We start from the raw sequence: 14,868 nt of genomic DNA, 5'->3' as shown, positions 1-14,868 counted from the left end.
TATATATATATCATGAGAGACAGATAGATAGATAGAGAGAGAGAGAGAGAGACGGCAACCGAGGTCCAAAACATCCTAATGTCACTTAATAAACAATCACGTGCGATATAATCCAAACAAACAAATTTCGACACAGATTCATGTGTTATTTTAATGAACAATCTATTAAAATGACCACACAGACACCAACACAGCCAATGCACAGTTTTTTTTTTTTTTTTTTTTTTTTATGTGTCCGACTCTGGGCAAAGGCTTCAGGGCCTATATCTCGGGGGCAGTAGCCTATCCCAAGGCCCAGTAGTCCTCCTACACCTCCACATGTCACCACTTCGGCGCTAACACCCACCGTCCATACTGAATACATGCTAGGGCTGTCTCATACAGGACTGGTGTATTGGTATTAGCGGGGGTACTTTTATGACATGTCGGCGGGTCATCTGGTAGATCAGGAAAGTCTGCTTCAATGAAATTCAAATCCTTAAACTGTTCCCTGCCCCAGCCGGGATTCGAACCTGGGTCCATCAGGACTGCAGGCCGCCTCTCTACCGATTCAGCCACCGCCACCGGGTATAGTGCCAATATGCACACAAATTCTGGTCTAGATGCCTGGACTGTTTTCTTCCTTGTGGTAGCAGTCCACACAAAATACACACGAATGGTTCTAAAGTCAGATGATTCACGACACCTACGGTACATCAAGCCACTGCACCTGTGGATAACATGGCGACTGAAAAGATACTAAAAATGTGGGCAAAGCCGATTGGCATAAAACACTTTTAGGTTCTACAAATGAAGGACAAAGTGACAGGCTGCCAGACAGCAGAGTCGAAAGAAAAATTCAGAAATTACAAGACTGCCCGTCATCTGTGAGCCAGGTAGACTGTAATAATACTGTCTGATGAAAACTTGACTATTATGTATCATCCTGGGTGACTCCCAATGCTGGTTGAGTGACATGTGAACTCAAGCTGTGATTCTAAACAACTTTTATTAATAACTTTTCCGTCGACAATCAAAATTTTCAGAGATTTGAGTTTTCGACACAGACACACACAGATACATTTCGTACATAAATAATGACCACCGACTTCGTCTCCCTGGATCAATTATTTTCGTATTACGTCTCCGAGACAGCAACGGATATGTGCGCAACAAAGCAAACTGGAATAAAGTACATGGAGGGACGACTCGCTATCAATGATCCTCATAAAAGAGAGTGGTAAAGCAATAAGAGTAGAGCACATAGTAATGAGCAGGCCCGAAATCCTGTGGGGAAAAGAATCCCTTCTACTGGCACTGGCTAGTGAGAAACCCACCATTTAGCACTTGCCCTGCAAGCAGAATCAGATCTGCTGCTTCACGAGAATTATATATATATATAGATAGATAGATAGGTAGATAGATAGATATAGATAGACAGATAGATATGGTCAATGAAGTGAAAATAATTAAAATTTGCCACAGAGATGTGCAAGTGTCCTCGATCTGAAGATTTCTGTTTCAATGGGTAGACTGACTGCGTCAAGCTGGTATGTGTTCTGACAAGAGGGATGAAATAGGCCCACTGATTATGATTAACTGTGAAATGAAGTGCCGTGGACGAGGACTGAAGTTTTGTTCGCGGAAGTAAGGGCCAGATATTAATTGCTGGAACCGGAAAATCATATTCAAGGTGCATGGCGCAAAATGAACTTCACTGAAACTGAAATTGTTTCATACATGACATAAAACTGATATATAAGTCCATCAGCAAAGGAGTCGTTTTCAGCTGATAAGCAACACTGGACAGAAACGTGTACAGAATATGTGATTCTTGTTAAAGTTCAGGCTGCAGTTATAAAACAGTCGATAATTAATTATAATGCAACAGTGATACAAACAACTAACTCTCTCTCTCTCTCTCTCATTTAATTAGGTGTAGATCATGAGTACATCATTATATTCATTATAAATCATTATATTTATTACCATTACCATATCTTTTTTTCCAGTAATACATGAGGTTGGCAAGATAATTAAGTACGAACATGTAAGAAGAAAATGAAACAGAAACAGAAAGCCAAGCTGCACAGCCTATCCATCTACTCACTACAGCTCTTTCACCTTTACTGGGCCCAGGATCTCGTTCTTCAGCTTATTTACGTAGCTTAATGACAGAAAAACCATGCTACGGCTCCACATCCTTTCCAAAGCATTTCCTCGCTACCAGCAACATAATTTATTGTTAATCTATTGTTACAACGCAGCATCCACGATGGAGAGCTGGTAAATTTTGGTCAAGCTAAAGTAAAAGGGGTATAGTCAGTTCAGCCTTCGATATTCCCGGATCAACCTCAAAGGCAAATCGATCCGCTCAACGATATGCTTTACAGAGTCTGCAGAACAAAGATCATTCCGCCAACTGCCAAGTAAGGAAGGGGTGCAGTCCTTGTCATTAGCTTCTCCGCACATTCGTCCTCCATCCATTTCTATCCTTCGTCATTCTTTTGCTTCCTTAACCAAATTCCGTTAAATCAAACAGCCTCTGACTATATTCGTCCAACCCCACCCTCCCTCAACCCTCCTCCTCCTCTTACCCTCAAACTCATTCTTCAGGTATACTGTCGGCAGCCTTTCACCACTCTATACAAAGCCATTCTTTCCGTATAAGCACACTCTTCTAACCGTTTCCTCATTCCACACCTTATCAACTCCTGCAGCACATTAACGTATCTTTTAGAGTATTTTTAGAGTATTTCTTTTTTAGAGTATTTCTGCTATCGCCAGGAGATTTTCTTGAGCCTAGCAGAAGCCTCTTCCAACAAAGTGGTTATGAATAAATACCAGTAACTCTTTCAGCAGAATGGCGTCTTTTATACTGCATTCACTTTACCGACCGAGGATTATTTATCTCGTCATAAAAAATTAAATGTGGTAAAAGGGCTTATTATTTCGTGGGCAGGGCCAGGTCCCAGGGGTATGGATGTCATCTGGAAATTCTCCGATCATCTTAATTGCGATTTTACCGACCAGAGACTCAGGGATTCGGGGGAGGTGAGGTGGTGGTGGTGGTGGTGGTGGTGGTGGTGGTGGTGGAATAAGCGGTGGTTCAGAGGTTCAGGGGAGGTGGTGGAGGTAGAGGGGAGAGGAAGAAGGGCAGGAGCCGAGAGTCTGGGATGGAAATGGTTCAGGTCGTTTGGTGGAAGAAAAAAGTTTAAGTGGTGGATGTCATGTAGATGGGTTGCATAGCTACATCGGCAATGCACACACACACACACACACACACACACACACACACACACACACACACACACACACACACATTTAAACACGTCAGTGGCACTGTTAGCAATTTAATTAACTGACAGCTGCGTACAGGAATGGAATTCTCCCATCGGGTGGGAAAGTTGGATTCTCTTTACTGAAATTGACAGTCCTTTCCCTAGAAATTAAGGACAATATTAAGCATTTATTAGGAGACAAAAAAGGTGACTGAGAGGAGAGGACGTGAGGGATCAAACAGTCTCTCCTGCATATCGAGCGAGTGGACTAGACAAGAATATACAAAATAAAATAATACTGTGGTTGGCAGATTAAAAAAAAAAAAAAAATGAAATTTAAGACGATGTGGATTTTGGTGAAGTAGTGTGGCGGCAGCTACTATATTAAAACTTTACTGACAAACTCATACAAGCATTCCACCTAGGAGTGCAACTTATTATATTCAATACTGTTTGGAATGTTAATCTGTTGAGCCAGCTTCAACTGCTCCTTAGTCCAACCCACCATCATCCCCAGGTAACCAATCACCGACCAGCTCAATACTCAAACACCTGGAGTGAAGCGCAATTATGAATGAGAGACAATTAGCCAACTATCTCACAAAGCCGCCTAAGCTTAAACAGCGACTGATTGTGGGATATGAGAGGGATGGGCTGAATAGTTGACAACAAGCAGAACGGGTGCTCCACTGACAAACGCGATGGACTGCAGACACACATGGTATAATAGTAATCCATATAGCGAAGTTAGCTAACCATATGCAAGTAGCTGTTGGTTATCCATATAGGTTACAAGATGGTGTACTAGTTATCCCTATGCTGGAACGTGAATTAGTTATCCCTATACAGGAACGTGAATTAGTTATCCACTTACATAGAGGTGTATTACTTATCAACATACAGGAAGGTACATTAGTCATCAATATACAGAAAGGTGCATTACTTACCAATAATTAGGAAGGTGCTTAGTTACTTATATACACAGGAAAATTTATTTGCTATCCATAGATATAAACGCTAGCTATATTAGTTATCCTTATACATGATACTATATTAGTTATACACGATACTATATTAGTTACCCATACATTAGGCGTATTAGTTACCCACTTATGGGTAGGATGATCGGTAAAGTAGCTTGGTGAGTATGTGGGAAGTTGTATTAGGTGCCCATAACGATTGCAGTGAAGCAGACTTGCAAGTGTGAATTAAATTTCCCTTGGGTACCACCACCAAGGGAAGTGGGGAAAGTAGCTGCTACAGTAGCCTAGCCTCTAAAGGAACTATAAAAGTTTGGCTATTACCCTCCGCTCCTGTCCTCTTACCCTCCACCTCCTTTCCTGCCTTCTTCGCTCCTTCACCCACAGTTCCGACTTTTCGCTGTCCCTATATTCACCTCCACAGTATTTCTCTGACTCTCATCGAATGTTAACATTAAATCGACTATTTTATAGTCTCCCTCCCTCCCTCCTTTCTTTCTTTCCTCCCTGCCTCATACGCACACTCTCCCATCTTCCCTTCCTGTTATTCTCTCTCTCGCTACCTATTTTAAATTTAACCACCCCCTCTTTTGTTTCCTTTTCGTTATCTGACCTTTAACTTTTTCTTCAGAGCTTCTTTCTTTCAGTCATGCCTTTTAATCATTCTCTCTCATCTTTATTTGCCTCGATTTACTCACCGTTCTCTTTATCATTCAGGTTCCTTCACATCCTCTTTCCTTCCCTCTGCTTCCCAACCTTGTCTCCCTCCTCCTACTTCTTCCTTTCGCCTGCTTCTCTGCCCTCTCTCCCTTCACCGCCTCCTCCCTTCCTTCCCCCTGCTTTTCTTACCTGTCTTCCTACAGGAGTAGACTGTAGCACCAGTCGAGCAGGGCAGTACTCCCGAGGTGGATGGAAAGCTGATGACAGGGAGTGCTGGATCTCCCGTTTCATCAGCCCTCAGGACTAGTTCCTGACCATCCCCCTTTGCTGAACTTTTTCAGTGTCTCAGTTACACAGAGAGTAGGCCAGCATGCTCTCCAGTACAAATTTCTCTATCTATCTTCACCAAACTACATGCACAGTACACACTACACTTCCTATCCAAAATTCACCAAAATGGCATCAATTCACCCAGCCTCGGAGTCCCCAGGGGGGGGGACCATAAATGCCCCCGCCATCTGCCCCTCTCCCGGTGACGACTCGAGGTGCCTGGAACCACTGTCTGACTCTCTTCTTCTTCATTTCTGCAACATTCGCGGCCTTTCCTCTAACTTTCGCTCTGTTGAGCACCACCTCTCCTCCTCTAAACCTCACCTTCTTTTTCTAACGGAGACTCAGCTGTCTGAGGCAACTGACAGCAAACCCTTTTCTGTATCCTCCTACTTTCTCTATACTCATTTCAAAGCCAAAGGTGGCTGTTGTGTATACATACGCAACGACTTATCTTGCTCTCGTGTTCCTGAACTTGATTCTTCTGAATTCTCCACTCTCTGGCTTCGGCTTTCCTGTCATTCTCTGACTAAATATATCTGTGCTGTTTACTTATCCCCTAATTCTACTGACTATCAAAAAAATTCTTCGACTATCTTACTTCTACGATGGAACACATTCTGTCCATTTCTCCTTTCTCTGAAATCTCCATTCTTGGAGATTTCAACGTTCACCACCACCTTTGGCTCTCCTCTCCTTTCACGGATCCACCTGGTGAACAAGCCTACATCTTTTCTATCCTTAATGACCTAGAGCAGCTTGTACAGCACCCTACCCGTATCCCTGACCGCCTTGGAGAGAGCTCCAACATACTTGACCTCTTCCTCACAACTAATCCTTCTGCTTACTCTGTTAATCTTTCTCTCCGTTGGGCTCCTCCGATCACAACCTTATTACCTTAACCTGTCCTATCGCCTCCAGTACGGCTCATGGACCCTCCAGGGAAACGTCGTCTCTGGCATTTTGGAGCCGCTGGACTGGGAGGCCCTCAGGCAGTACTTTTTGATTTTCCCTGGAATGATTATTGCTTCCATGGCCGTGAGCCATCTGAGTGTGCCTTGCGCATTACGGAGGTTATTCTCTCGGGCATGGAAGCATACATTCCTTTCTCATATCCTTTGACTAACGCAAGAAAGCCTTGGTTTAATCACGCTTGTTCTAATGCTGTCCGCAACAAGGAGAAGGCCTACAAAAGGTACCGGAGCCAACCCACCCCTGAATCACATAATCTTTACGTTTCTGCCCGGAATCGTGCTAAGTCTGTTCTTCACTCTACTAAAAATAATTTCATCCATACTAAATGCTCTCAACTCTCCAACTCGAATTCTTCCCGCTCCTTCTGGCACCTTGCCAAAAATCTTTCTAACAACTTTACCTCATCATCCTTCCCTCCTCTTTTCTACTCTGATGGTTCTGTAGCTATTTCTTCTACTGATAAAGCAGATCTCTTCGCACAGACTTTCTCCTCCAATTCCACCTTAGACGATTCCGGTGCTGTTCCCTCCATCACTTCCCCCTCTGACTTCCTCATGGCTGACATTAAAATTTCTTCAGTTGATGTATTTTCTGCCATTACTGGCCTCAGTACTAACAAAGCATATGGGCCTGATGGGGTCCCTCCTGTTGTTCTCAAAACTGTGCTTCTGTGCTTACACCCTGCCTAGGCAAACTATTTCGCCTTTGTCTGTCAACTTGTACCTTTCCTTCTTGCTGGAAGTTTGCTCTCATTCAGCCAGTCCCAAAGAAGGGTGACCACTCCCAACCCTCCAACTATCGTCCAATTGCTTTAACTTCCTGTATTTCAAAAGTTTTCGAGTCAATTCTTAATAGAAAAATTTTAAGGCATCTTTCCTATCACAACCTTCTTTCCGATCGTCAGTATGGGTTCCGTCAGGGACGCTCCACTGGCGATCTTCTCACCTACCTTTCAGACTCCTGGTCATCCTCCTTTCGGGACTTTGGCGAAAGCTTTGCCATTGCACTTGACATCTCAAAGGCTTTCGATCGAGTCTGGCATAAATCTTTAATTTCCAAACTGCCCTCCTACGGTTTCTATCCTTCTATCTGTGCCTTCATCGCTAGCTTCCTTTCTGGTCGTTCTATAGCTGCTGTCGTAGACGGCCATCGTTCTTCTCCTAGATCTATCAACAGTGGTGTTCCTCAGGGCTCTGTCCTATCACCAACTCTCTTCCTTTTATTCATCAATGATCTTCTAAGCTGTACATCTAACCCTATCCACTCATACGCTGATGACTCCACCCTTCACCTTTCCATTCGGTTCCTGCAACGCCCATCTCAACAGTTACTTCAAGAAACAAGGGATGAGGCTATGGCACACCTAATGTCTGACTTGACTCATATCTCTGACTGGGGTAAAAATAATATGGTTGTCTTTAATGCATCTAAGACTCAGTTCTTACACCTATCAACCCGACAAAATCTTCCACAGGTATACCCACTGATGTTTAATAATATTCAGATTAATCCTGCATCATCCTTGAACATGCTTGGGGTTTCATATACCCGGGACTTATCTTGAAAGATCATATTACATCTCTTGTAAAATCTGCTTCCAAGAGATTGGGTGTGCTGGCCGACTCCGCTCTTTCTTTACTCCCTGCACAATTGTTGACTCTATACAGGGGTTTTATCCGCCCCTGTGTGGAGTACAACTCTCATGTGTGGGGAGGCTCCCCCACATACAGATCTTCTCAATAGGGTGGAGTCAAAGGCTTTTCGTCTCATTAACTCTCCTCCTCTTACTGACTCCCTTCAACCTCTGTCTCTTCGCCGCACTGTTGAATCTTTATCTCTTTTCTATCGCTACTTTAATGGTCACTGCTCCTCTGAACTGTCTGCTTGCATTCCTCCACCTCTACGACGGGCGCGTAGCACCCGTCTAGCAGCAAACTCTCATCCCTTTTCTGTCCAACTCTCTAATGCAAGAGTTAACCGTTACTCCCAGTCTTTCATTTATGCAACAGGTCAGCTCTGGAACTGTCTCCCTCTGTCTGTATTTCCTTCTGCCTATGATCTCCAGTCTTTCAAACGTAGTGTGTCCAGGCATCTCAAAATGATCGGATCTTGAATTTGGCTCTGTATTGTATTTTGTTTTTCTCTTGGAGGGAACTATTACTGCAGGCTCATGCCTTTGGTTCCTTCTTCCTCGCATAAAAAAAAAAAAAAAAAAAAAAATACTTCTTCCTTCCCCTTGTTCCTCTTCCATCTCCCCCTCCACCTCATCATGCCCTCCTTCCCTCTGCTTCTCCCTTCTCTATCTCCACCTCCTACTTTCCCTCCCTACGTTTCCCTCCTCGCTTTCCATCTGCTGTTTCCTTTCCTCAACTTCTCTCTCTTCCTCCCACTCTCTCTGCCGCCTCCATGATCTCTTCACTGTCCGGAATCTCTGCTATTGAGGATGTGACGAGGGATGGTTATTTCTTGCCTTTACGGTTTCCTCAACCTCTCACGTACTTTCGACCGTCCCCTTCCTGCAGCCATATTTCTCTCTCTGTGACCTCCTTCTACTAGTTTCCTTTGCTTCCTTTCTCATTTAAACATCTTGGTGTCCTTCTGCGATTATTCTCTCCCCAGCTACTTCCTTATCTTTCACATTTACTCTTCTAATTCAAATATGCCCACTATACGTTCTAACTATTGTCTTATGGCCATTTCCTATACAATCAATTTAATTATATAGTTCTCAAGCTCAGACGTTTGTAACCTGACCGAGTGGCATGAGTTAGGAGACTCTGAATTCTCTTCCGCAAATACCATGCCCTTTGCCAAAAAACATTCACACAAACAGTCACTCTTGCTCAGATAAGGATTACTAGGAACACTTGAGTACGCTACACACAACATTCTCCTTCTGACTCCCCCGTAGTGACTCTTGACCGAAGAAACCCACCAACTCGTTCCCTTTTCACCTCTCCCTCCCGTCCCCTCCGACACACTTCTCCCGTCCCACACAACTTTCCAGCGATGTTTGCACACCCGCCGTCCTGCCTTGAATTTTTAATCACAATATAAGAGCATTTTCCGCCGCACAACACATAACTCAGTCTGCATGCAAGCGGCGGGGAGGGGGCCCAAAGGGGTTATTTCTTATATACTGTACATTCCATGCAAGAACAACTACTGGCTTGTTATTTGTTCTAAGACTGGAAGGATCTGATGATAAATTTGTCGATGTGGCCGGATTAGGGGGATTTTTACATTACTTTATGCAATCAAAGAACTCAAGGCTTAGATTCTGCAAAACTTTTTCCTTTTAGAGAAACTGGACAAAAAGAAAGTCAAATTCAAGCTCCATTTAATACAAAATGCTTGGACATATTACATTAATGAGACTGGGAGTTGGCAGTGAAAAAGACAGACTGAAGTGTGTGTGTGTGTGTGTGTGTGTGTGTGTGTGTGTGTGTGTGTGTGTGTGTGTGTGTGTGTGTGTGTGTGTGTGTGTGTGTGTGTGTGTGTGTGTGTGTGTGTGTGTGTGTGTGTGTGTGCGTGCGTGCGTGCGTGCGTGCGTGCGTGCGTGCGTGCGTGCGTGCGTGCGTGCGTGCACCTCAGTTCAATCCACGAACCTTCCCTCTTCCCGTAGGCCTACTTTTTCTAAGTGCCATTATCCCTCTCAAACCCATTTACCCTTTTTCAGCCACTTGTTTGTTTACATTCGATACCTCTTCTATTCTTTCCTCAGATTCCCCTCCTCATTGCACCACAGTAATCTCTTCCTGCCATCGCGCCCTCCATCTATTCCTCTCACCGGTATCTCTAACTCTCTGCTCCCTCTCCATATCCAGGATCTTTTCTCTGCTATTCTTTCTCTTGCACCTTTCATCATCTCCCTAACGACCAACTCTCTGCCTCCTCCCCGTTCTGTCCTGCCCAGACCACTTCGTCGTTTCTATTATGGGTTGTTAGTTTAACAAAGGTTAGATAGGCACAGTTAATATGAAATTCTAACGTTATTTTAACTTGTGTAACTAAAAAAAAAAATCATATCAATAACGAATATCAGAGTAAGAGCAATTCTTCTTACAAGGACATCTAAACGCCCAACACAGTTAAGACAGAGAACACAGTTAACCATTATACCTATTACTCCTGGACAGTCTCATTTGACGTTCACTGGCAAGAATTTCCAAAAACACAACAGCCGCGGTCAACGAATACAAATATTTTATCTCTGTAAAAGTCATGAGCGATCAGTAATCAACCAAGAACTGAATCTGAAACGGCAAAGATTTGACTAACGACGAAACGAAGAGACGTCCGTGCAGAAACCAACAGCAGAACAGTGGAGTGTGTCAAGGACTTCAGACCACTTGCGTATTATTAAACTGCAGCATTGTGCCTGGATATAACACGCACGTTTTTGTTAAAATACAAGTAATTAACAGTCACATTTCCGTTCATTCCAAAGTGGCTGAAAGCACGAGGGGAAAGCCAGACTGAGAATGTAAAAAAAAAAAAAAAAAAAAAAAAAAAAAAAAAGAGTACGGACTGAGAACGGCAAAAATGAGAACGAACACTGAAAAAATGAACAATATAGTGGTGATGTTGACCGAAGCTTATTAACGTTCCACATACTTGATTTCACATTGTTCTCATGACGTTTTTCCCATACACTTACAATGTAGCGCAGCAGCTGTTAACAGGCAATTTCAGCTCTCTTACATTACAAAGTAGCAGAATAATTATGGCGTACCAGCACAACCATAATCTATCTTTGTCTCTGCACATGTATGCTAAGCATGGCTTGAATAACAAATTAACGACAAAAATAGTATTTCAATTAAGATGAAAACACAAAAGTAAATAACTGGCGTTAAGAATGCAGAATAACCTGAGACCGCTAACTGGTAGCAGGAATACAAACTGTCCAATGCATGTGGATTACACGAGAAAATGCAGTGTTTTCACACCAGGTCTTAACTTCACCAAAAATCACATTCCCATAGATTTCTTCTTCTAGAGGACTGAGGAGGACAATGTCTATGTACTCTGTTGCCGAAGACGTTCAAATATCTGATGATACACATCAAAGGTTTTTTTTTGGGGGGTACGGACTAACCAAGATATTCTCGGAAGTTTGGCCTGGGTGGCTGAACAGCAATTATATTTATACAGCTTGAACCCATCACGGCAAACACCTCGAAGAGCTTTGATTTCATAGAGCTGTAATTACTGTAAATACTCAGAGTAACAAACATGAAATGGTGAAGAATTTTACGGACGCCGTTCGTAATTCATTCCTTGTACCATCCTGGTATTTTTTTTCCCGAGCGTTCCCTGGAATGATGACCGCTATTAGGTGACACACATGAATGTGTGTGTGTGTGTGTGTGTGTGTGTGTGTGTGTGTGTGTGTGTGTGTGTGTGTGTGTGTGTGTGTGTGTGTGTGTGTGTGTGTGTGTGTGTACAGAACTGTCATTGTTTTTGGATGCATTAATAAATTCTATACCTATCTATCCAACAAAACCATTATGAGCTACTTCATTTCTTAAGTGCTCATTCAGGCCATATTCACATTTTCAACAGTTTGTAGATTTGGGAGAGGGAGAGGACACGAATTTACCCCCCCCCCAAAAAAATAATAATAATAATAATAATCTGTATGTTTTTCCACAAGTCTGCATAAATAGTATAATATAATAAAAGAATATACAAATATAAACTGAAAAAATTTAACATACGAACAACACTGGCATCTGATGTGAATCCTACCAGTAATCTCCACAGGATACCAATGGGAGGTTCAGCAAGCCATCACACGCGGGTCGTTACCTTCCGGACACACACACGCAAACACCATCGTTACCCAAGTTTTATTATGTCGTCCAGGGATAGATTAAAGTAAAGAGAGAGAGAGAGAGAGAGAGAGAGAGAGAGAGAGAGAGATTAAATGGTGACGCTAGTAGCACTTGCGAATGCTTATGACTCCTAAGATGAATCTTCGAAACAAGTAAAAGTGTGTAAGTGAAGGGACAAAGTGTATCATGATGATGTGCAGCTTGGCTGAAATCATCCCCCCTTCTCTTTGTACCATAGTATTCTCTAACCACTGTAATTTTACATAGCGATTATGCATATGGAAAAATTGATAATAATCATCTGGCCTTTGAAGAGAATTAAACTTTGTACAGTATTGCTTATCATTAGCTAACAGCTGCCATTTACTAAAGCAGTAGTAAAAGTTAGTATTATCATTGATATATAAATAGAAAAATAAATTTCATATAGCAAAATAAATAATTTATTACTGAAAATATTTACTTTGTTGAAATGATAACAACATGCATATATAAAGGGTTCTGTAATGTTGAATTGGTTACCACAAGGACGATTACCACATACACCTTTGTTTAATAACTACGTAAGTGAAAACACACGACAAATTTCAGCTTATACCAAACATATTCTGCTCCCCTTCATTTCATTGAGAGAGAGAGAGAGAGAGAGAGAGAGAGAGAGAGAGAGAGAGAGAGAGAGAGAGAGAGCACATTAACAACTTCACTACGATGACGAAGCAATCTTCTGTCATTGCTTGTTTCCACTGAACTGCTTCTCCATGAAAAGTCTCCCTAATGTTAAATAAAATCGTTTGGTGGCAACCAGAACAAACTAAAAATGCGTCCTCGGGCTACAGTCATTAATGACAAACTGTAAACATGCCAGAGCTCTTACCGTCTGCTCATACAAATTACGCCACGAAATCTGCTGCAGTTTCTGTCATTTCTGGCCTACAGTAACATACCCTAAGACTCTTTGTATACTTTCATTGTCAAAAGCATTATTTCCCCCTACTTATGACTTCTGTTCTTAAACGCACGTGCCCAGGTATCTCAAAATGAACGTCTGTGCCTCGTGCTCTTTTGGTCAATTTTTCTACGGAGGAATAACTTTTTTTTTTCCATCCTTCTCAATTTCTTTTAACTAAAAACTTATTTATTTATTTATTTTGAGAAGCACCAACAAAATTATTTTAATTATATCAAACTGTTTTGAATACTTTCCAGTGTGAGAACTGAGCATGCATGCAATAGCCTAAGTTCATAAATCCCTGTCATTAATGAAGTTATTCTAGGATTCTTATGCCACTAGGACTCACTCTCTGCTGCATAAAATCGTCTGGCGTTGACAGGAATTCAATACATAAGTTACTGGTGAGTGTTAACTCCAAGGCTCCTGTGGCATATTAGCTGAATAAAATCGTCTGGGGTTAGGTAAAATACAAACTACAGGTTTCCGACCCCAGAAGACATGATGCCTGATGCTTATACAGTACTGGTGTGGAAGAGTTCAGACTAATGACAGTTCAGATACTGTCTATTTATCTGTTTATCTGTCTACAGCTAGACGCCTTTATCCCGGACGGGATGGAAGTTATGAAGTGACCATGTATTTGGAAAAAAAAAAAAAATCCTACATTGCTTGGTTTAATTAACACTATGATACTTCCCCTTCATACAGGCAGCTCAGAGCCAATGATTGTGGATAATATAACAATCCTACACTGATGCACGAGGGACAAATGAGGCAACATCTGCAGTAGCCTAAATTCAGGCAAACTTTGTGGAGACATGAGGCAAGTCAGTAACTTGTCCGTTATCAAACTATCAGTATGTTCCATATGCTTAACCTGTATATCTGTAACGGAGTGACCTTACTTCAGTAAGCGTAATCACAAAACGCGTATACGAACATTCCATGTCACTCTCAGTTCATGTTTAATACAGTGTGGAGGGCAGTGACTGTGGCAGCTGCTTGAAATATTATTTTTCCTTACATAGTATGTATAGGCTAACGTTGGTTCCATTACGTTATCAAGTACATGCACCCGCTACACTATACATGACGTCATAATAATTCTCCTGTGGTACCGGTATGATATTACTGCTGAAAATAACATTTATGCATTTGCCTGAGCTACGAATAACAGTAGCATAAATGCAAATCATTATACACACACACACACACACACACACACACACACACACACACACACACACATACTGTATATATATATATATATATATATATATATATATATATATATATATATATATATACAGATAGATAGATATAGATATAGATAGATAGATATAGATAAATAGATAGATAGATACCGTAGATAGATAGATAGATAGATATAGATATAGATAGATAGATAGATATATAGATATGTGTGTGTGTGTGTGTGTGTGTGTGTGTGTGTGTGTGTGTGTGTGTGTGTGTGTGTGTGTGTGTGTGTGTGTGTGTGTGTGTGTGTGTGTGTAATTTGTACGGAATATCATAGGCAAATTCAGTAGGCATAATTTAAGCCCACAACAACTTAAATGTCAAAATTATATTCCTTGTGCCGTTTCATATGGGAAACTCACTCGTCTAAACAATGAAACAAAAATTCACAGCTTAAACTACTTATGATATATTATCGGTAACTGGTTTAGACCGAAAGAAATTTACACAGCAATGAAAATACAATAATACTATTCACATTATAAAAAAAACATTTTACTTGCCGTCATTGTCTGCACTACTCACATTGTATATTCATAATTTTATTTACTGTCTATGGGTGTATAATTCAGATTATAAATTCACCATTTTATTTACTGTCTATGGTTGGGACA

This window comes from Coenobita brevimanus, chromosome 97, assembly GCF_032717465.1.
Source record: "Coenobita brevimanus isolate Jiangsu-jjx chromosome 97, ASM3271746v2, whole genome shotgun sequence".
NCBI classification, from domain to species: domain Eukaryota; kingdom Metazoa; phylum Arthropoda; class Malacostraca; order Decapoda; family Coenobitidae; genus Coenobita; species Coenobita brevimanus.
This window is presented reverse-complemented; position numbering follows the sequence as displayed.